Source organism: Triticum dicoccoides, chromosome 1B, assembly GCF_002162155.2.
Source record: "Triticum dicoccoides isolate Atlit2015 ecotype Zavitan chromosome 1B, WEW_v2.0, whole genome shotgun sequence".
Taxonomy (NCBI): domain Eukaryota; kingdom Viridiplantae; phylum Streptophyta; class Magnoliopsida; order Poales; family Poaceae; genus Triticum; species Triticum dicoccoides.
This window is the reverse complement of record NC_041381.1, coordinates 664,430,571-664,455,390: the sequence shown is the minus strand read 5'-3', so window position 1 is coordinate 664,455,390 and position 24,820 is coordinate 664,430,571. Positions and strand designations below refer to the sequence as shown.

The following is a 24,820-nucleotide window of genomic DNA, read 5'->3' as shown; positions in this document are numbered from 1 at the left end:
TTTTTTACCATGTAACGCGATAGGCTCTTGTTGAGCATGTAACGGGAGATGATAGGCTGTATTGGTATGCATTTGTGCAGCAAGGGATTGTGAAGGCGCACTTCAGTAAGCAAATCCCCCTGGTGTCGGAGGCTCATGAACAGGAGCAGCATGTAATGGGAGATGGTGTTCATGACAAAAAAAACATTGATTTTCAAGGAGCTGAGAGCAGCTTGGAGTATGAGGGGAGGAAATAGAGGAGGGGGTCAAACCCAGGAGATGGGTGAGAACTCTGCAAAAAACAACGTCTCAGGCTGCTGCTATGGACTTAGATAAACAGACAGAGAATGAGCTTCAGGACGAAGATTTGAACAGAAAGAGGGGAGTGGATGCAAGTTCCTCGGGGAAAGATCTCCCTAAGGATGTATTGTCCTTTCCAGGGTCGGGGACTGTTCCAGCAAGTCCGCCGCCGAAGCAAGATTTGAAGAGATAAAAGTCAGATAACTCAAGTAAGGCCGTGGCTACTACCAATGTGTAGAAGAATTCCTCATCTTTGGCGGGCTCCCATGAGGAGCACTGCCGGAATTAATGGATCTCATGAGCTGGAACTACAGGGGAGGGGGGAATTCCCGGACAGTTTGCGAGTTAGCGACGCTAGTGCAGTCGCATTCCCCCAGGATGGTGTTTTTGTGTGAGACATGAAAGAAAGAAGACAAAATGAGGAGATTGAGAGGCCGGCTAGGTCTGAAAGGCTTTAGTAGTGTGGACAGCAATGGCTTCAGCGGGGGCCTTGCTCTTTTTTGGCATGAAAATCTGCTAGTGGATATTCTGGACAAGGATGATCGGTACATTGATGTGGCGGTTCGTTTACATGCTGACGCCGAACCATCCAGGATAACCTTTGTGTATGGGGAGCCGCATGTTGAGAATCGTCATCTTATGTGGCAGAAACTTCAATCCCTATACACAACCTCGGATCTTCCTTGGCTGGTAATTGGGGATTTCAATGAGTGTCTATGGGATTTTGAGCATTTGTTGGCAACACCAAGACCCGAAGTACAAATGACAGCCTTTCAGGATGTGCTCGAGGTATGTCAGCTCGTGGATATCGGTTTCTCGGGTGTGCCGTTCACATATGATAATAAGAGAAGCGGGACAACAAATGTGCGCGTACGGTTGGATCGTGTTGTGGCCTCTAGTGCATGGCGTAATAGGTTTGCTTTCTCTTTGGTGTCCCATGTGGTGTCATCCTGTTCTGATCACGTAGTTCTCGTCCTTAAGGGCACTCCGGATCCTGGACCAAAAACAGGACGAGGCCACCAATATGAGATTTTCTGGGAGAGAAGTGGCGAGCTACCCGAGTTGGTACAACAAGCCTGGGAGTCGGCGGGCTCGATTGGGAACCTTGAACAATTACAGTCAGCCCTGAAGAAGACTATGTCGACTTTAGGCATTTGGAGTAGGAAGAAGTTTGATATATCACCCGTGAGCTTGCCAAGTCCAGATCACAACTAGAGGAACTGATGAATATGAATGCTGATCGTCAGGATATACGGCGAGTAACTGAATGAACGAGTTACTATACCAGGAAGAGATGCTATGGCTCCAAAGGTCGAGAATAAATTGGTTGAAAGAGGGAGACAGGAACACAAAATACTTTCAGAGTAAGGAAGTTTGGAGAGCTCGCAAGAACAAAATCCGTGAACTTATTGATGACAGTGGGGTTGCACATTCAGACGAGGCGACAATGAGAAAGATGGCTAACGAGTACTTCCAAGGAATGTACACGGCTGATCCGAATCTCATCCATACTCCGGTTTTGAGTCTGTTTGATGCATTGATATCTGATGACGATAATGCTAAGCTATGTGCTCCTTTTAGCGACGAGGAGATTGCAGATGCCCTCTTTCAGATTGGACCGTTGAAGGCCCCAGGACCGGATGGATTTCCCGTACGTTTCTTTCAGCGCAACTGGAGTACGTTGCGGGACAGTGTAATCTCGTCGGTGAAGGATTTTTTTAACTCAGGTGTGATGCCGGAAGGGGTTAATTCAACCTCAATCGTTCTTATCTCAAAAGTTCCTAATCCTTCAAAGTTGACTGATTTTAGGCCTATTAGTTTATGCAATGTAATCTATAAGGTCATATCAAAGTGTTTAGTGAACCGGTTGCGGCCAATTCTAGATGATATCATATCGCCAGAACAAAGTGCTTTCATCCCCGGAAGGATGATAACGGATAATGCACTCATTGCATTTGAGTGCATCCATCATATAAAGCAAGAGAAAGATCCTACCAGAAGCTTTTGTGCCTACAAGCTCGACTTATCAAAGGTGTATGACAGAGTTGATTGGGTTTTCTTGAAGCAAATGATGCAGAAATTGGGTTTCTCTCATCGTTGGGTTGACTGGATTATGACATGTGTCACTTCGGTGAGGTATTCAGTAAAACTAAATGGAACCCTTCTAGATTCGTTTGCACCGTCGCAAGGGCTACGGCAAGGTGACCCATTATCACCCTTCTTATTCCTTTTGGTTGTTGATGGGCTTTCTGCCATTCTGAAGCATGAAGTTAATATTGGAAATATCACTCCTGTTAAAATATGTAGAAGGGCACCGGGAATATCACATCTCTTATTCGCCGATGACTCTTTATTATTTTTTGAAGCAACACAGGAGCAAGCTTTCAAAGTCAAGGAGATATTAGACCTATATGCAAGTGCTACTGGCCAGAGCATTAATCTCAACAAATGCTCCATACTGTTCGGACATGCATGTTCAGAAGCTGCACAGGAGGCGGTTCAAACTGTCCTTGAAGTTACTAAGGTTGAATTCAAAGAAAAATATTTGGGTCTTCCTACACCTGAAGGTCGGATGTCTAAAGGACGGTTCCAAAATTTGCAAGCTAGTCTCACTAAGAGACTTATACAATGGGGAGATGGGTGGTTGGCGCAGCCGGGCCGTGAAGTTTTAATCAAGTCAGTTGCACAATCTCTCCCAACATACATCATGGGCGTTTTTAAACTCCCATTCTCAGTTTGCGATGATCTAACAAGGATGGTGAGAAACTTCTATTGGGGTTCTAAAGATGGACGCATGAAAGTACATTGGAAGTCCTGGGATTTTTTCATGCAGCCAAAATGTAAAGGAGGGCTTGGCTTTCGGGACTACAGATTGTTCAACCAAGCACTCCTCGCTCACCAAGATTGGAGGCTTATTGATAGGCCGGAAAGCCTTTGTGCTCAACTATTAAAATCTCGTTATTACCCGAAGGGTCAGCTTGAGGACACGGTCTTTTCTGGTAATGCTTCCCCGTCTTGGCAAGCTATAAGTTACGGACTAGAGCTCTTGAAAAAAGGACTAGTCTGGAGAGTGGGCAATGGAGCAAACATTCTTGGATGGAGAGACAATTGGATACCTAGACCCCACTCTTTCAAACCGGTCTCTCCAAGAGGTAATTGCCGTATCCGCTATGTGCCCGAACTACTTAATGACAATGGCTCGTGGAATATGAACTTGCTGCAGAATTATTTTTGGCCTTGTGATGTGGATGAGATCATTAAAATTAGAGCATCTCCAAGGCTTGAGGAGGATACAATTGCATGGGGATCAGGGAGGTTTGGACAATTTTTGGTGAAGTCGGCATATGAGTTTGCTTTTGCTGAGGCCAACCGGGAATCTCAATCTGCGTCTAGCACTAATCCGGAGGGCGGCCGGGCCATCTGGAACTTGTTATGGAAAACTGATATTCCGCCAACAGTCAAAAACTTTGCTTGGAGAGTGGTCTCATACTCCCTTCCTACTTGGGTTAATAAGCATAAGAGGACCTTGGAAACCACAAACATATGTCCGGTGTGTGGCATGGAACCAGAAGACAACTTCCATCCATTATGTCGCTGCCCTAGAGCACGGGAACTCTGGTTGTATATGTCCGAGGTTTGGAACCTTCCACCGGTAGATATTGTGGTGAATGTCGGGAAGGAATGGTTGTTCCATGTCCTACAACCACTGCATGAAATACAGAGGTCCATGATTCTTATGACACTCTGGAGGTGCTGGTTCATACGTAATGAGATAGTGCACAATAAGATTCCGCCGCCTCTTGAAGTATCAAGAAGGTTCCTTGTGAGCTATCTGGAGTCTCTAATTGCTATTAAAACAAACACACACATGGATCCAGCCAAGGGGAAATCAGTCATCTCCTATGACCGCCTGCTACTCAAGGATGATACCCTGCCCCCGCCTCCCGTCCCCAAGTGGGCTGCACCACCGGAGGGGTGGGTGAAGTTAAACACGGATGGATCTTTTGATGCTGGCAGGGCAGGAGCAGGTATGGTGTTACGGGATCCCTTGGGAGGCGTAATCTTTTCAGCATGCAGAACACTCTACTCGTGTCGTGAAGCTTTGGAGGCGGAGTTGTGTGCTTGCATGGAAGGGTTATCTCTAGTGATCCAGCGAAGTGATCGTCTAGTGGCCATTGAGATGGATTCACTTGTTGCTATGAAGCTGATCCAAGAGCAAGAGAAAGATAGGTCTATTTATGCTTCAGTAGTCAAAGAGATTAGATATCTCTTATCTCTCCGTGAAAGTTGTATTACTCATGTAAACTGAACTCAAAATCAGGTTAGTGATAGTCTAGCAAACTTTGCCGGTACCGAGGGAAGAACCATGACTTGGATTGGTTCAGGACCCCCGACAGCGCTAGAGCTAGTCACCGCTGATTGTAACTCTTTGATGGCTTGAGTAATACAATATTTCCACCCGCAAAAAAAAGCATGTAACGGGAGATTTTTTTTGGAGACAAACTAGCAAAGCCTTTATTATCCCGTCATAATGTTTACAGGGACGAAAGAAAGATTTCCCGGTTGACCTAACTAAACATGGCGGCCAACCTAGAGAGTAAGTGCATGCTTTCCAAGGTTGTGAGCTTCGAAATTGGAGCTCCTAAATTCATGAACTATGTTACAAAAATGAAACTCTGAAGATCTGTCTATAATTTCTTTGATCACCGACCCATACGCCGCGGACGTGCCCTTGCTCACGTCATCTACCACCGTCTTGCAATCCGATGCGACATGGATATCTTGGACATAAAGATCTGCCGTGAGGGACAAAGCTTCCCTTACTGCCATCGCTTCAAGTGTTTCAGGATCGATGGTATGCTTCACCACAATGGCCGATGCACCGAGAAATCCCCCCTGCTGATCTCTACATACTGAAGCAATAGCGCCATACCTGCTGCGCACTGAGATAGCAGCATCTGCATTTAACTTTGCACAACCCTGAGGAGGAGGAAGCCATGTTGACGGTCTTGAAACAGGCACCATCATAGGCCGTTGAGTCCGACAACTCACTTGCTTTAATTCTGACAAGTATTTTGTTATGAAGCTGTTGGTGGCGAAAGGTGATTGGAAAATATCCTCATACACGGCTTGCCTCTGCGCACCCCATATGGCCTAGGCCGTAACCACCAAACGAGTGAAATCCTCCACATCCAATATTTCATGTAAAGCAAACAGCCATGCCTTCGGATCCTCCTCTTGGCTATCAATGACTTTCTCCACAAACTCCTCCGGTGCAAGGGCCCATATGCTTCTCGACATAGAGCATGTCATAAGCGCATGTCTCCATGTATCTCGAGCCCCACAACGGGAGATGATAGACTGTTTTCTTCCAACATTTTCGAAAAGAAAAAACACTTGGAAGTTGGACGAGCAAGGTAGGCCGACAGCATCTTGGAATTAGGTGGGCCAACCACGTCAGCCCAGCCCAGCCCACCCCGTCTTGTTTTAGTTCTCACGGGATCGTCTCAACGACGGCACAACACAACTCCTCCGTTCTCCGTTCCCAAACCCTAGACAAGGCGAAGTTCAAGCTGACCCGGGGGGGAGGGAGGCAATGCCGCCGGTTGGAGTAGCCAGAGGCGATCTCGGGCACGGCGAACCGGCGACCGCCAAAGGGGATGGAGGCCGCGATGAGGAGGATCCATCCCGTTCCTCTCCGTTGCCGCTGCTGTTGCGGGCTGATCTTGCCCTCATCCCCGTACGGTCTGAGGTTTGCACCCAAAACCTCTTTCCAATAATCTACTCCCTCCGTTTCGATTTACTCGTCGTGTTTTTAGTTCAAATTTGAACTAAAACCACGACGAGTAAATCGGAACGGAGGGAGTATCTGGCAGATGGTACCGGGAGCCTTAGTGAACCGTCTGTCATTTTTATTATTATTAGAAGAAACGGAAGCATGAGGAGGCCGGCGAGGTGAGGTTCCCGGAGGACATCCTCATGGAGATCCTTATACGGGTGCCCTACAGCTCGCTATGCCGCTTCAAGTGCGTGTCCAGATCATGGCTCGCCCTCTGCTCGGACCGATGCGTCCGCAAGAGGTCCCCGCAGACGCTCTCTAGCTTCTTCCACTGGAATTTCGGTTGGCATTTCCACAATTTGTCCGGGAAAGGCTGTCCGATTGTCGACCCTGATCTCTCTTTCTTGCGCGGCACCTATAACTACTTCCGTGTCCAGCAATGCAGCACCAGCCTTCTCCTCTGCAAATGCTGGAAATCGTCCCATCCTATATATGGCGGGAATAATACTCGAAAAGGCAGGGGTCAATGGTTCAGCTGGCCCGAGGCTGGTCAATTCGATTATGTTGTCTGCAATCCTGCAACCCCAGGAATGGGCTTCGTTGCCCTATCCAACTGGGCAACCTTTCATGTTTCTCCCGAGGCAAATACTCTTTGCTTTTTTACCCCGACTTTCCTTCCCGCTTTATGGTAGTGTTGACACCAGATTTTGGCACGGTCAAGAACTTAATTAATATGTCCTCAAATGAAACAAGTGATCTACATAAAAAAGTTCCGTGTTGTCTATATAAACATCTTTGAAGTTTGGGTCATTGCCATCCGATCTCATCTCGAAGGCCGAAGTTGTGTTTGAAATACTGAGATTTTGTATTCAAAACACTATTCGGCTCATTACGCCCTCAAGACAGCCTCGTATGGAAAAATGATCTGCACGGATTGTCTTCATCTCGTCGAAACGATCGATTTTGATATAAAAATCGTTTCAATCCGATTTCGTATGTAAAAGTTAGAGCCATCGGAATGTAGCCCTACCACGAGGCGAAGTATGGCGCGCCCCACCAGACGCCATGTCTGATGGGTAGCGCGAGGGACGAGTGTTTTGCGTTACAGTCCGTTTTGCGTGAGCTATTTGACACTCAAGATGATCTCTGATAAAAAATCGTTCAACATGGAAGTTTTTCGTCTCGTCGAAACGGTCAAGATTGCTTTTGGACTCGTTTCCATCCGAGGTCGTTTACTGCCTCAAACATGACCCGCAAGGTGTAGCCAGGTTGTAAACCGAACCGTTTTGGAAAGTTCGGACAAGACCAATCCGAATTTGATTAGGATTTTGGACGTGAATCCAAGCCTTTTCCTTGCACGGGAAGTCCAGACGCCTCTTATATACCTAAGGGGTGATGGCCGATTGAACAACACACAATCGATCAATCAATCTACTACTTTTTCGTGTTCATCTACTTTTATCTCTCCCCTTGTATCTTTCTTCTCGTTCTTCGTCGTTCTTCAAGAGTGGAGGCTGCGAATCCACGAGGCTCTAGGGGCGGTAAGGCCGACCTCGAGCAGCCAATCGTCGCCGCGATCCCTGACGGGGTCCCTCCCGGGCGAGCGGGGCGTCTGGTCCCAAAAGTGCCGACTTGCTGTCTTGCGTATCGTGCTGGAAGTCGGCCTCCCGCGGTGTGAGTTGCGGAGCATCTCCCTCGGTGCCGTGGGTACACATCGACGTGCTCGTGTGCGAACACACTTTTTGGCGACTCCGCTGGGGACAAAGCTTTGAACGGTCTCCGGCCTATTCTTGCTACGAAAGGATCGTCATCTAGGGTTTGCAATCTACAAAGGTAATATGAATACCCAATTCCCTACTGTAGATGCAAATAATTCATATGGTGTTACTAGATCGTTCAATGAGTATACTCTATCAGCCAGCCCTAGTTTTTCAATAATGCATCTAATTACGTGCAAGGGCCGATTCAAAATAATTTGCATGCTTTAAGTTCTTATGATACTAGTAACCTACACCATATGTATCCCAACTCTCATGCATCGGCAACCCCACAAATTGTTATGCCGGTGAACAACATGGTGAGGTGAGTTCAGTTAATAAATTTGAAACACCTCATGTTAGAATTTCCAATGCCATGCAAGAAAGTGTTTCACCCTTTTATTCATCGGTAAGTAATGTGCAATATACTAATCCAACCATGCCGATGAACGGGAGAATTGGCCATGCTACTACTAGTATTCGGCCAGTTACTCTCAACCCTCGTATGCTACACCTCATGTTAGTAATTCTTCGGCACCATACACAACTGTAGATGCTCATAATTCATCTTCACACCTTCCTGGTTATAGCCGAATGAATGTAAATTTTACAGGAGCGGTTGTGCCCAATATTGTAGAAGATGAGGTAGTGGTGGCTGCATTGAAGAGTTTAGCCCAAAATAAGAGAATTAGTGCTCTTTGCCTTGAACAACATGAAAAGGGGCTATTTCCTGATTATGTCGCAATAAAAGCTAGAGTTTTGCAGGAAGATGAATCTTTGCCAATTGATAAAATTGGCGAGCAAAAGTATGGTCTTACAACAATGCATATGCCTTCACCTAGTACTACATCATATTACACACCCCCTACACAATTGCAAAATTTCGGCAACACCCGTGTGTCATTGCCGAAAGAATCTAAAAGTATCGGGGGGAAATCATATCCGGAGTGGGCTGAAATTGAGAAAAATCTTAAAACGAATTTTGCCGCTCGACGTCAGAAACAAATAGAAAAAGAATTGGCTCAGATAAAAGAAGCATTGCCAATTGGTAGTATCAATGAAAAGAAGGATGATTCGGAACATGAAAGTGCTTCAGTTGAAAAAGCCGAATCAAGTAGTATATATTCTGAATCCATCAAATCCAACGAGGCAAGCATTATTGAGAAAGGGCATGGCAAGCATAGGAACACAACGGTGCTTGATTTTTCTAAAGTTAATGGAACCTACTTCCTGCCCTATGAGTTCCGTGCCGTAGAAATTGACAAGCTTCAAGGACAAGAACAAGTAGCCGAACAATGTTCGGCCGACAAAAATCTTCAAAGCAATGATGCACGGATTCAAGAAAAAGATGATGAAAAGGTGTTGGGGAGCCATCCAAAAACGGAGCAAGATGTTCTTCAAATGGCACCACTATCATGCTCTCCCAACATATTTGAAGAGGTATGCATAGCGAGTAATTTACCTATTTTCAGATTTGGTCGCAACTTCATTATTGATGCATCTATAAGAAATATTCTCATAAGTAATTTTGAAAGACCAACGAAGAAGAGTAATTTACTTGTAGCAATAAAATTGTTATGGAACATATCAGTCAAACCATTGCGCCATTTATAAAGATCGATAATGACTTATTGTTACAGCCAAAGCTTTCCCCGTTGCTTTATCTAAAGTTCATATCTAGTTGGGTAGCTTTGCTTATTTTGTACTTGGCTTGCACTTGGTCTCAACTGAGACATGTATGTTCTAAATATCTTCGTTTCAGAAATTTAAAGTCAAGGTTAAATTCTATTGAGAAAACCGATGCTAATACAATATTTTATCCAAAGACATCGGAGATAGAGTGGAAAATACAATGCATAGCCGAATGGGGAGATTCCAAATCTGAACCATTCGTTTGCTCATCTCCAAAGCCGTTCAAACAACAAGATCGGCTAGAAAACAAGAAGTATACCTTCAATTCAAGCATGTGTGATCAAATATTTGATTTGTTGCTGAAAAATAATTACATTACAATTCTCGATCACCATGTTAAGCCATCAATCCAGGGACGAATGTATTGTAAGTTGCATGATTCGTCCAAACATAATTTTGAGGATTGCAACATGTTTCGGAAAATAGTTAAATCGGCCATTGATAAAGGACGATTAAAATTTGTTGAGACACCAAGAGATGACCAGTCTATTCCGATTGGTCCCGATGGCAGAAAGTTTTTGCATCGGCTGCTTCAAGCCGGTCCATTTAAAGAGAAGGTAAAAACTGCAGGTGATGGGATCGAGCTTTCAAGTAAAGAATTTGTTGAAGAGCATAACGAACATAATCTTGAGGGCAAAAATTCCATCAAAGCTACAATGGAGACGTCAAGGACTGGGGGGCAGCAAGCAAATCCAATGATCGATGAAAGCAAAGCAAAGAAAACAAAGGCCGAAATAAGCACAAGTGTAAGAGATCGAAAATCACCTTCGCTGAACTATTGAATAAATATCAAAAGAAGAGTGAAGAGAAGAATGCTTATCGGCCAAATCATGCAAAGAAACCAAGATCACCCAAGGCGCAAATATGGGGATCAGTATTGGCAAAGTGATAATTTTAATGCAACATATTCATATCCTTATTTTGGGCCGCCAATGCCAATGCCGTGGATGCCTCCCTGTGCTCATATAGATCCATATCCATCATGGGACATGTATGATACAAGGGCACATTCTCCATCTTATTTTAGACCATCATAACAATATTATGCAGCTCCAAGAAGATCAACATTTGAACAATCACGCATCAAAGACCGTTTCAATCATAAGGAATCGGTCCAGAGCTCAAGGAAGAAAAAAGAGGTGGTGAAGCAAGTTTACCGCGTGAAAAGAGATGGTCGTAAGTGTGCTACTTCAGATTTGATCTCAAATAACAAAGAGTCAATTAAAGTGTTGACATTGGCTACAAAAGGCAAAGAAGTGAAACAATCAATTGATAAAAATCAGAGTGCCAAATCTGAAGAAGAGAAGTTGAGGATGCACAAGGCCCAAAAAGAGTTGCCATTGCTTCAAACAAAATCATAGCTGGGGTGCCCACTCGGCTTATCGTATTGGTGAAAGAAGGAATTACAAAAACTTAGTGCACAAGAGCTGAAAAAGAAGAACATGGCATGGGTTCCCAAGAGGAGCAGTCAAAATGAAAGTGATGTGCAACCTTCTATTGCAACAAGTGTTACAAAAGTGAAGAAAGAGAATGATGGAAGCCAAAAACAATTAAGCCGAAGGTTTGCATCACCCCATCAAAATCTTCGGTTAGCACATCATCCATATTCTTCAACCATACCATTGATGCCTTTTCCATGGAATTCATCATCAGGTATGATAAATTACCCTCCCTAGATTTATTTTAATCCATGGAAGCGACATATTTTTCTGCATCATGATAGGGTATTACCAAATCTCTATACATTTTATTAGCTACATTTTTTCTTTCTAATCCAAAGGGACGAAATATTTGATTGCTATTTCATTTGTTTATTTCGGCTATACATGATTTGGTGAATGAATTCTACATGGGCATTATGTTGATGGCTGGTATTTATCTACCGCCCTAAGAATATGTCAAAGCATGGCTGATGTAGTATCCTAACATCGTCCTTAGTTCAATTAGAGGCCAAACGAGGTACATGTTCATTGATATTGCCCTTGTCTTTCTAGTACCATGGAGATTATTTTTGACGGTGAATTTGTGGCAATGGCCAAGGTGTTGGTGTTGCTTATTTATCTCCATATGGAGCTATTTTTTGAAGCCTCATGCCGCTTAGAATACTTTTGCACAAATAATCAAGCCGAATATGAAGCATTGTTATTCGGCTTAGAGATGTTGTTTGCCATAGGTGCTACACATATTGAGGCTTGTGGTGATTTGTTATTAGTAGTGCAACAAATATCCAAAGTCTTTCAATGTTTTGACGAATCACTTAATGTTTATCTTGATAAATGTCTAGATATAATTTCTAATTTGGATTATTTTAGCATTGCCCATATATCTAGACATGACAATTGGAGAGCAAATGAGTTGGCACAACAAGCATCCGGTTATGATGTTGATCGTGGCATGTTTCATATTTCTCAAAGGCCAATGTCTAGTTTTGCCAACATAGGGGAGGCTGAACCGAAGCCCACCGTTTCGGCCACTAATGAAATATTTAATGCAGGAGAAAATGAAGACTGGAGAAAACCCATTATTGATTATTTGTGTGATCCTACTAAAAGGGTGGACATGACTGTTCGGCGTATGGATTTCAAATACATAATGAGAGATGATGGTCTCTATCGCCGAATGGTTGATGATGTTCTTTTAATGTGCTTGGACGAGGACCAAGCGAGAGTTGCTATGGGAGAGGTCCATGAAGGTATTTGTGGCACTCATCAGTCGGCTCCCAAGATGAAATGGTTATTACGACGTGTTGGGTTTTATTGGCCGATGATGGTTAATGATTGCTTCTGGTGCTATAAAGGATGTGAAGCTTGTCAAAAGTTTGGTGATATTCAGTTAGCTCCCGCTGCTTTGTTACATCCTATTACCAAGTCGTGGCCTTTTAGAGGTTGGGGATTGGACTTTATTGGAGAGATTCATCCTTCTTATTCAAAGGGGCATCGGTTCGTGTTGGTGGCAACTGATTATTTCACTAAATGGTCTGAAGCAATGCCACTAAAAAACATGACGCATACACATGTAATTCAATTCATAACTAAGCATATTATTCATAGATTCGGCATACCGCAAACATTAACTACGGACCAAGATTCATCCTTTATGTCACATCAAGTCAGAGAATTTGCCGAATCATATAAGATAAAGTTGCTCAATTCCTCTCCATATTATGCCCAAGCCAATGGACAAGATGAGTCTAGTAATAAAATATTAATCAAGCTCATCAAAAATAAGATTGAGGATAATCCAAGGAGATGGCATGAGCTACTGTCCGAAGCTTTGTGGGCACACAGAATCTCAAGGCATGGTGCTACAAAGGTAACTCCGTATGAGCTCGTATATGGTCAAGAGGCCGTTTTTCCAGTGGAAGTGAATTTGAATGCTTTGAGAATAGCCAAACAAAATGATTTATCGGCGGTGGACTTCTATAACTTGATGATGGACACTATTGATGAAGTAGCCGATAAACGTTTGTCTGCTTTGAATGCCATAGAGAGAGATAAGTTGAGGGTGGCAAGAGCTTACAATAAGAAGGTCAAGTTGAAGAATTTTCAAGTTGGTGATCTTGTGTGGAAGGTGATTCTACCAATTGGTTCAAAAGATAGAAAATTCGGGAAGTGGTCTCCAAGTTGGGAAGGTCCTTTTAAGATTACAAGAGTGGTTCCCGGAAACTCATATTTGGTGCAATCCGTACAAGGTATATTATTACCTCGAGCTCTCAATGGCAAATATTTAAAGAAATATCACCCAAGTGTGTGGCAAGAAGCCTAGATAGGCAATGGCCGATATATCACTATCGTCCTAAGAAAGACATGGCTGATAAATAACTATCGCCCTTAGCATAAACATGGCCAATATATAATTATCGCCCTAAGAAACTGTAAATGGATGATGGAGTGTTGACATCGTCCTTAGAACAAACATGGTACAAGTTATTTTTCGGCACGCTAGCTTTGCCGAAAAATAGGGGGCACTACTAGGGAAAATGCTATACACAGAGGTATAGCAGTAGCGTTGGTCAAAACTCGGCGCTAGCACTACTTAGTAGTAGCGCTTGTTGCAAAACCACGCTACAACCATTATTTTAGCAGTAGCGCGTCCTCACGGAAAAGCGCGAAAGATCGAGGATGTCGCCTAGAGGGGGGGGGTGAATAGGCGCTTTAAAATAATTACGGTTTAGGCTTGAACAAATGCGGAATAAACCTAGCGGTTAATTTGTCAAGCACAAAACCTACAACAACTAGGCTCACCTATGTGCACCAACAACTTATGCTAAGCAAGATAAGCAACTATGTGATCGAAAGATATATGACAAAGAACAATATGGCTATCACAAAGTAAAGTGCATAAGTAAGGGGCTCGGGTAAGAGACAACCGAGGCACGCGGAGACGATGATGTATCCCAAAGTGCACACCCTTGCGGATGCTAATCTCCGTTTGGAGCGGTGTGGAGGCACAATGCTCCCCAAGAAGCCACTAGGGCCACCGTAATCTCCTCACGCCCTCGCACAATGCAAGATGTCGTGATTCCACTAAGGGACCCTTGAGGGCGGTCACCGAACCTGTACAAATGGCGACCCTTGGGGGCGGTCACCGAACCCGTACACTTTGGCAACCCTTGGGGGCGGTCACCGGTACCCGTCAAATTGCTCGGGGCGATCTCCACAACCTAATTGGAGACCCCGACGCTTGCCCGGAGCTTTACACCACAATGATTGAGCTCCGAACACCACCAACCGTCTAGGGCACCAAGGCACCCAAGAGGAACAAGCTCTAGGGTGCCCAAACACCCAAGAGTAATAAGCTTCTCAAACTTAACTTCCACGTATCACCGTGGAGAACTCAAACCGATGCACCAAATGCAATGGCAAGGGCACACGGAGTGCCCAAGTCCTTCTCTCCCAAATCCCACCAAAGCAACTAATGCTAGGGAGGAAAATGAGAGGAAGAACGAAAGAAGAACACGAAGAACTCCAAGATCTAGATCCAAGGGGTTCCCCTCACTTAGAGGAGAAAGTGATTGGTGGAAACGTGGATCTATATCTCCTCTCTCTTTTCCCTCAAGAACTAGCAAGAATCCATGGAGGGATTGAGAGTTAGCAAGCTCGAAGAAGGTCAACAATGGGGGAATAACACAAGCTCAAAGGATTAGGTTCATTGGGGAAGAAGACCCCATTTTATAGGACCTCCCGAATCCAACCGTTATGTGCTCAGATCGTGCACAAGTGGTACTACCGCTTGGAGGAGCGGTACTACCGCTTAGCACGGCCAAAACAGCCCAAACGAGAGAGAAAACATGAGATTTTGGTCCGGGGCGGTACTACCGCTTAGGAGCCACGGTAGTACTTCTCTGGAGCGGTACTACCGCTCAGGAGCAACGGTAGTACCGCTCTGGAGCGGTAGTAAAAAATTACATCCGCTCTAGTAGCGGTAGTACCGCTGCAGCCTTTACCAAAACAGCCACAACTTTTGCAAACAGACTCCGAATTCAATGAAACCAAGTTTGTTGGAAAGCTAACGACATGGGCTAACACAATATTGATAGAAATATCAAGAATAAGCAAATGAGAAAAGTCTCATAAGAAAATGGTGAGAGCCCTTCATCGGATAAGACCGGTAAAAGCTCCAACACCGAAAACATCATAGAAGATGCATGCGAACTCCGTTTTCGATGAACTCAAGCTTGTCATCAAGATGACCATAAGCTCTAAGACTCACAAAGATAACCAAACAATAAACAATAAACATGATGCAAGGATGCAATGGTTTGAGCTCTCTACTAACGATATGATCAAGCTACCAACTTGAGAGCCCCCTTGACAGTACGGCAAACGATCCTATAACTCGGTCTCCCAACTACCACCACAAGACCGGTAAAATAGAAAACCTATCAAGGAAAAACCTTTGCCTTGCACATGGTCCACTTGAGCTAGATGAAGACGATCTTGACTCCCTCAAGTTGGACCACCTTTCTTGATTGCGTTGGCTCGATGAAGACTAGATGATTGCTCCCCCATAGTTCACTATGGGTGAGCCACTCTTCGGCACATATTCACAAGTCCATTGACACCACAATGGATGGCAAGATTCAAGCACTTGATCTCTTCGTGATGCTCCACTTGAACTTTCACACGGCAATCTTGATGACGATCACCACTTGATGTCATCCTTTCCATGGGTTGTATGATATTTTCCTCTTGACGCAAGCCCATGGATACGTACCTAACCCCACATACAACTCTCACATAGACCATGGGTTAGTACATGAAGTGTAATGGACAATGCTTACCATACCATGGGATCACTTGACCCCTCTCGGTACATCTTCTACGCTTTGTGAGTTGATCAACTTGATTCACTCTTGACTTAGTCTTGATCAACCTTGAATCTTTGCAACTCTCTTCATTTGGATGATGTCTTGAAGGTAAACATGAATGATCACACAACCTTCTTCTTCAAGACATGCTTGCAATAAGCTCAACACTCGCATGACCAATCTTCAGATAATTCCTTAATAGCACCTTGGTCAACTCAAAAACTCCTTGAAACCAACACATGGACTTCAAGAAAAACCTATGAACAAATCCTTCAAATACAACTCAAGACAACCATTAGTCCATAGAGATTGTCATCAATTACCAAAACCAAACATGGGGGCACCGCATGTTCTTTCAATCTCCCCCATTTTGGTAATTGATGACAATCACTTTCAAGAGAGTTTATATAAGGAATTATGCATCACCATGCAATGCTACAACTAATAGTGCATGCGAATGAGATGCAAATGCTAAGGAACAAAAACAAAGCAAGAAGAGATAACTCTCTAAACTTCTCCACAAAACTCTCTGGAACTTCTCCCCCATTGGCATCGATTGCCAAAATGGGCGAAAATCTAAGAAGGCCAATATAAATTGTGGTCCTCCATAAATTGTGTATTTCTCAACAAGAGAGTGGAATGCAATACACATACCCAACTGCCAATACTTGGAGGAAGACAAACTATATTGATGCCCAAAGATTGCAACAGAAAGATATGCCACAAAGACATAACAAAGAGAGACACAAGCAATCAGAAGATACCAATTAAAGCAAACAATCAACAGATATCAATTGAACCAACTAGACCAATGATCCTACATGCCACAAGAATAAAGATATTATTAAAAGCGCAGAGGAGTGTTCTAAAGAAACTAGAGAAGCTCCCCATGATTTGTGCACACATAAGAATTTTTGTATTTGAATACAAAGTGCACAAAATAGGATCATAGCTCCCCCAAAATCAATAGAAACTCACATCCAGTGCAAGTGAGCATATAGGAAACAAAGCCTAGCGCTTGCAACAAGTACATGGTTGAGCAACATGTAAAAGAGGCAACTTCAGAATAGGCTCAACCAAAATGATGTGTGTGAGTCATGGCGAAGCACTTGAGAAGACTAAGATTAGGATGAGCATTAAGCATCAACATAGTCTTGAAAGATTGAGGCACACGGTGCAAGGCCTATCATTCCCACACACAACTGGCAAATGGGTTCACAAGCTTACTAATAAGCAAAAGAGAACCTATGCTTGTGACAACCCGTGGTGAAGATAGACGAGGGGAGGCTCATGAGGACGAGGGATACCAATTAAGATGGCAAAAACCTCGTAAAGATAAGCAAGAGGAAAATAATCTTCACCACACAAGAGTGCAACAAGATGCAACGATGGAGGACACGCACTCAAGGCAAAAGCTTTCACGGAGCCACCAAAGAAATAACATAAGAAAGACAAGGTGGACGTGAAAGAAAAGATATCAACTAGAGATGTAATTTCTCTCAAGTGTATAAGGTTCTATGTAGACGAAATCATGATGATATATATATCTACAAAGAAGGATGTACACCCGAAATAGTTACAACACGAAGGAACAAGATATCCACAAGGAAGTCATAAATATACCAATAAGATATTTGCTTGAAAGCATAGCACTTGGCTAGATATGGTCTTATTGTATATAAATGAAGTCCAAACACACATCCATCAAAGGCATCACAACTAGCAACAAGAGATCATCGTTGGGATGCTTTGAGAAAGGAAACAAGTATCACAAGATATGAAATGAATATCATGCCAAGATGCAACCTACACAAGGTTGAATGCAAGAGGGGAAAGCATGAATAGATACTTGTTACCAAGATATCATTGGAAGGATGTAGTAGATACCAATTGAAGGTAGATAGTAGTTCATTGATCATCCTTGCTTGACTCCAATATGCACATGGTGACAACACCTTCCTTGTGAGTGAGCCGAGCATCCAATGCATCTCCAAATATTCCTAGAAGAACAACACAAACTAAACGGTACCCAAACTCATCGGGACCAAATAGTTAGAAACACCAATACATAGGACAAACTCCACGTAAATATGTGCATATAGATATGAAAATGAATTTCATGCACATCTCATCCAAATTGAGACTAGGTGGAGTTTCCCCTATATATTGAGTCAACGAAAGAAAGCATGCCAAATAGAATACATGAAGTAAATATGCATGCTCAAAACTTTCAAGAACCGATACTAAAAGACAAATAAATGCCAAGTGAAAAGGATACCAAATGGAGAAATCATCACTTGGAAGATATCATTAAAGATACATCAAGGAATGAGATATCCATTGATACACACTAAATTAAAGATGTCAAACTCCCAAAGAGAGGATGGTTCCAAACAAACCAAGCTCCCAACAAAGTTTCATGATGGCACAAGGTACCAAAAGAAAACGGCTTGCCTTCCACCAACACACACTTGATAAGGATCACAAGAAGAGTGTTCTAAAGAAAATAGGATAGCTCCCCCATGAGTTGTGCATTATAAAGAATTTCCTTTTGAATACAAAATGCACAAGGTGGGATCACCACTTTCACTATATCTAGAAAACACTAGACAAGAATAAGAAATTAACAAGATCCACAAGTGGTATGGAAGACAACGGGAGTTGACACAAACCTTGGAAAGAGAAAAGGCAAATAAAAACAAAAGCCAATGTAAAGATGATCAATTAAATCCTACCACACATAAGTGATTACCAATTGTCAAAAGACAATAAGTATTTGGAAATAATTCTCGGTGGTAGATAGCAAGGATATCCGACATCATCTTCACTCCAAACAAAAAGCAAATTGCAACTTGTAGAGCTAACATGCCACCTAGGAACAAGATAATTTACAATATCAACTATAGGTGACAATATCTCAAATGTACACATTTTCTAGGCTTGTAATATGCACATAGCATATTACTCCCCCATAATGTGATACTAATGAAGAAAACTTAACAAGAGGCAATAAGAGGATCCAAAACGAGATAATCAATGGAATTTTTAGAATTTGAATTTCTCATGAGAGATATACCACCTAGCGACTAGATAATCTTGAAATATCAATACTAGATGGTATTACTCATGTGCACACATTTATAGGATTATGAGGTGCACAAAGCACACCACTCCCCCATAATGGATATTCCATTAATCTCTCACAAGAGCCAACTAATAAATAAACAAGATGCACTAAGGCTCAACGAACGACACACAAGTACATGATGTGCAAACCAACACACACAAAGGCAATTTGGAGACACATCATATACAAACACATGCAAGGAACAAAACCAAAACATGCAAAGGGGCAAGTAACTTTCAATGTAAACAATTTAAGTACAAGTTACCGCAAGGAGGCACATTGGATATAAGATAGAAACTTGACAACCCAATTGACTTGGCTTGAGACAACAAGAAAGATGAAGTCCCCTTAATTCTTCATAATGTAGCCAAGTCTCAAATGACCTCCAACAACACCTACTGATCAAGTTTGGGCTTGTTGGTCCCCAACCAAGTTGGGTCCTAAGAGGTTAGTCACAATAGGTTTGGCTACCCAAATGGTTCTTTGCTTGACACCACTTTGAGTACCAACAAACTTGGCAAACACATTGCCAACCTTATCCTTACCAAGAGAATAGATATCATCAATAATAATTGGGTTGGATAAGTTACCACTAGTGCATGAAGAAGCGACGTGACCTTTCTCACGGCATAAGTAGCAACGTCTACTCTTCACTTTCTTCTCACTTGATTTCTCAATTTGAGAAGCATTAACTTGAGTCTTCTTGGGAAGAGGCCTTTCTTCAACTTGATGTTGAGCATGATATTGAACTTGTGCCCTCTTCCCTTGTTGCTTGACACTAATGGCCTTCTTCTTCAATGGGCAAGATCTAACATGATGCCCTTCGACTTTGCACTTGAAGCAAACAATCTTGGCCGAATTCTTGACTTGTTCTTGGCCCTTCTTCTTGTTCAACTTGGACTTATTCTTCTTGTTGGAGTTGAATCCAAGTCCACCTTTGTCATTGGGGGATTTTTGCACACTCAAGATATTGTTGAGTGTGGCCTTCCCTTCATGACACTTTTCCAAGTCTTTCTCCAAAGCAGTGACTTGGACCTTGAGCTCTTTGATTTCCTCTACATGGTTAGTCTCAACACAAGTACTAGAGGAAGTATAAGCTTCATCGTTAGAGCAACAAGGCAAGGAAAGCAATTCATCACAAGATGTACCAACATTGTGAGTAGATGAATTACAAAGACTAGCACATGGCAATATACTATTTTGACTAGAAGTAGTGCTAGTATCCACATGAGGCTCACTAGATGTTACCTTAGCAATCATGGCCTCATGAGCTATCTTTAGCACACTATGGGATACTAGAAGATCATCATGAGAGCTTGAGAGATTTTCATGACTTTCTTCCAATTTCCCATAATTGCAAGATAGCACCTCAAGTTGAGCCCGTAGCTCAACATTCTCCTTCAAAATGGATGCTTCATAAGTAATAGAATTAGTAGCACAAGCATCATCATTAACAACAAGAGGAAGGCAAGTTGGCAAGCTCTTTTAAATAAGAAGCTTCAAGTTGAGCATGAGACTCGGTGAGTTTGATGAGCTCACCCTTGATGACCCTTGAGCCATTTTCGAGGTGCTCAAAATCCTCAAGGAGTCTAGCATGAGCAACTTCAAGCTTAGCATTTTTAGTTTCAAAAACATTGGCCACCTCAAGAGCTCTATCAGTAGATTCCTTCACTCTAGACAATTCTAAAGCAAAAGTTTCCTCAAGAGATTCCTTGGTGGTTTGTTCATGTTCAAGAGCTTGAGTTAGCTCCGCGATCTCATTTGCGTAATCACGCCCATGAGCTTCCATTTTCTCAATGGTGACCTCATGCTCCTCGAGATGAGATTCCAACTCCTCAATATATTTCTTGCCCTCAATGGCAATGGACATAATTTCCATGAAGTTGGAACGAGCAATTTTATTTTTATGAAGAGCTTTAAAAATCATCTCCCCCTTAGTTTTTAAGGAGGCAACATTATCATTCTCTTCATCATTATCCTCATCATCATTAGCATCAACATCATCATCAAGAGACATATTGGGGTACAAAGTAGGAGATACCTTTGATGCCTTAGCCATAAGGCAAAAAGCAATAGATGATGATGTAGGATCCCTTGAGGCACCATTAAACACCACATCTTGTTCCATGGAGTGTTAGGTTTCCTCTACATTGTTAGCACAATAATTCGAGGAAATAGATGCATTTTTATCATGGCAACAAGACATAGCAAGCATATCATCATGCAATTTAGTCAAGCAATGTCTACATGATATGCAAGGACTATCAACACAAGCATGTGAAACATTTGGAGTGCTTGAAGGTTAAAGCCCAAAGAAGGAGCATTGCAATAATATAGTGATGAAGGATCATCCACAGTAAGCATACTATCATCATTGCAATGACCAACACTACTCACCATATCATTTCCTTGTGGCAAACCACATGTAGGTGAAGTAGAAGAATTTGAGAAGACTATACGACCGGAGGTGGAGGGAGAACAATCATCCCCACAAATATTGGACACACCATATTTATCTTGAAGCTTTGTCCATAACTCATGAGCATCCCGGAACGGCATGAGTTCAAATATAACTACATTGCTCAAAGCATCAAAAATCACATTAGAAGCTTGAGCATTGAGATAAGAGTTTTTCTCATCCTCTAAAGATAATCTTTGGGGATCCTTTGGAGGAGAAAAACCCATATCTACAATTCGCTCTAAATTTGGGTCCATGACCCTAAAGAGATTAAGCATGCGAATTACCCAAACATCAAAATTTGTGCCATCGAAACTAAGACTGTCAGAGAATCCTAATCCTCTAGTCGACATCTTTACTCTCTAGGCGGTAAAGCCTAATAAAGAGAGACGAGGCTCTGATACCAATTGAAAGATCCAGGATGTCGCCTAGAGGGGGGGGGGTGAATAGGCTCTTTAAAATAATTACGGTTTAGGCTTGAACAAATGCGGAATAAACCTAGCGGTTAATTTGTCAAGCACAAAACCTACAACAACTAGGCTCACCTATGTGCACCAACAACTTATGCTAAGCAAGATAAGCAACTATGTGATAGAAAGATATATGACAAAGAACAATATGGCTATCACAAAGTAAAGTGCATAAGTAAAGGGGCTCGGGTAAGAGATAACCGAGGCACGTGGAGACGACGATGTATCCCGAAGTTCACACCCTTGCGGATGCTAATCTCCGTTTGGAGCGGTGTGGAGGCACAATGCTCCCCAAGAAGCCACTAGGGCCACCGTAATCTCCTCACGCCCTCGCACAATGCAAGATGCCGTGATTCCACTAAGGGACCCTTGAGGGCGGTCACCGAACCCGTACAAATGGCGACCCTTGGGGGCGGCCACCGAACCCGTACACTTTGGCAACCCTTGGGGGCGGTCACCGGTACCCGTCAAATTGCTCGGGGCGATCTCCACAACCTAATTGGAGACCCCGACGCTTGCCCGGAGCTTTACACCATAATGATTGATCTCCGAACACCACCAACCGTCTAGGGCACCAAGGCACCCAAGAGGAACAAGCTCTAGGGTGCCCAAACACCCAAGAGTAATAAGCTTCTCAAACTTAACTTCCACGTATCACCGTGGAGAACTCAAACCGATGCACCAAATGCAATGGCAAGGGCACACGGAGTGCCCAAGTCCTTCTCTCCCAAATCCCACCAAAGCAACTAATGCTAGGGAGGAAAATGAGAGGAAGAACGAAAGAAGAACACGAAGAACTCCAAGATCTAGATCCAAGGGGTTCCCCTCACTTAGATGAGAAAGTGATTGGTGGAAACGTGGATCTAGATCTCCTCTCTCTTTTCCCTCAAGAACTAGCAAGAATCCATGGAGGGATTGAGAGTTAGCAAGCTCGAAGAAGGTCAACAATGGGGGAAGAACACAAGCGCAAAGGATTAAGTTCATTGGGGAAGAAGACCCCCTTTTATAGGACCTCCCGAATCCAACCGTTATGTGCTCAGGTCATGCACAAGTGGTACTACCGCTTGGAGGAGCGGTACTACCACTTAGCACGGCCAAAACAGCCCAAACGAGAGAGAAAACACGAGATTTTGGTCCGGGGCGGTACTACCGCTTAGGAGCCACGGTAGTACTGCTCTGGAGCGGTACTACCGCTCAAGAGCAGCGGTAGTACCGCTCTGGAGCAGTAGTAAAAAATTACATCCGCTCTAGTCGAGGTAGTACCGCTGCAGCCTTTACCAAAACAGCCACCACTTTTGCAAACGGACTCCGAATTCAACGAAACCAAGTTTGTTGGAAAGCTAACGACATGGGCTAACACAATATTGATAGAAATATAAAGAATAAGCAAATGAGAAAAGTCTCATAAGAAAATGGTGAGATCCCTTCATCGGATAAGACCGGTAAAACCTCCAACACCGAAAACATCATAGAAGATGCATGCGAACTTCGTTTTCGATGAACTCAAGCTTGTCATCAAGATGACCATAAGCTCTAAGACTCACAAAGATAACCAAACAAGAAACAATAAACATGATGCAAGGATGCAATGGTTTGAGCTCTCTACTAACGATACGATCAAGCTACCAACTTGAGAGCCCCCTTGACAGTACGGCAAACGATCCTATAACTCGGTCTCCCAACTACCACCACAAGACCGGTAAAATAGAAAACCTATCAAGGAAAAACCTTTGCCTTGAACATGGTCCACTTGAGCTAGATGAAGACGATCTTGACTCCCTCAAGTTGGACCACCTTTCTTGATTGCGTTGGCTCGATGAAGACTAGATGATTGCTCCCCCATAGTTCACTATGGGTGAGCCACTCTTCAGCACATATTCACAAGTCCATTGACACCACAATGGATGGCAAGATTCAAGCACTTGATCTCTTCGTGATGCTCCACTTGAACTTTCACACGGCAATCTTGATGACGATCACCACTTGATGTCATCCTTTCCATGGGTTGTATGATATCTTCCTCTTGACGCAAGCCCATGGATACGTACCTAACCCCACATAAAACTCTCACATAGACCATGGGTTAGTACATGATGTGTAATGGACAATGCTTACCATACCATGGGATAACTTGACCCCTCTCGGTACATCTTCTACGCTTTGTGAGTTGATCAACTTGATTCACTCTTGACTTAGTCTTGATCAACCTTGAATCTTTGCAACTCTCTTCATTTGGATGATGTCTTGAAGGTAAACATGAATGATCACACAACCTTCTTCTTCAAGACATGCTTGCAATAAGCTCAACACTCGCATGACCAATCTTCAGATAATTCCTTAATAGCACCTTGGTCAACTCAAAAACTCCTTGAAACCGACACATGGACTTCAAGAAAAACCTATGGACAAATCCTATAAATACAACTCAAGACAACCATTAGTCCATAGAGATTGTCATCAATTACCAAAACCAAACATGGGGGCACCACATGTTCTTTCAGCGCTACTACTAAAATTCCCTCACTAGTGCCGGTAGGCTAGGAGTAGTAGCAACGCTTCTCCCAGAAGCACGCTACTGCTAAAAACATTGTAGCAACGCGTTTCTGCTATAGAGCGCTACTGCTATGTAAAAGAAAATAAATTGAAAAATAAGTAGAAAAGTAAATGAAAATGAAAAAAATAGAAAAAGGAGAAATTAAAAAAAGAAAATGTAAAGAAAACAAAAGAAAAAGAAAACAGAAAGGGTTAGCTGTAGCGCGTTTCTCTGGAACACGCTATAGCTACCTTAGCTATAGCGAGTTTCGGCAAAACGCGCTACTGCTAGTTTGACTCAAATCCCGGCAGCCCGGGCTCAAAATTTCGCTAAGTCCTTCCCCCCCCTCTCTACTCCCCCGTGTCCCCCAACTGCTCCATCACCGCCGTTGCCCTGCCGCCTTCGACCACACCGC

General features: G+C 43.2%; 1 pseudogene; it reads left to right on the top strand.

Moving 5' to 3' along the window:
* The first annotated feature begins 5,875 nt into the window (after positions 1 to 5,875).
* Positions 5,876 to 24,820, top strand: part of LOC119350852 — a 26,504-nt pseudogene continuing 7,559 nt past the window's right edge.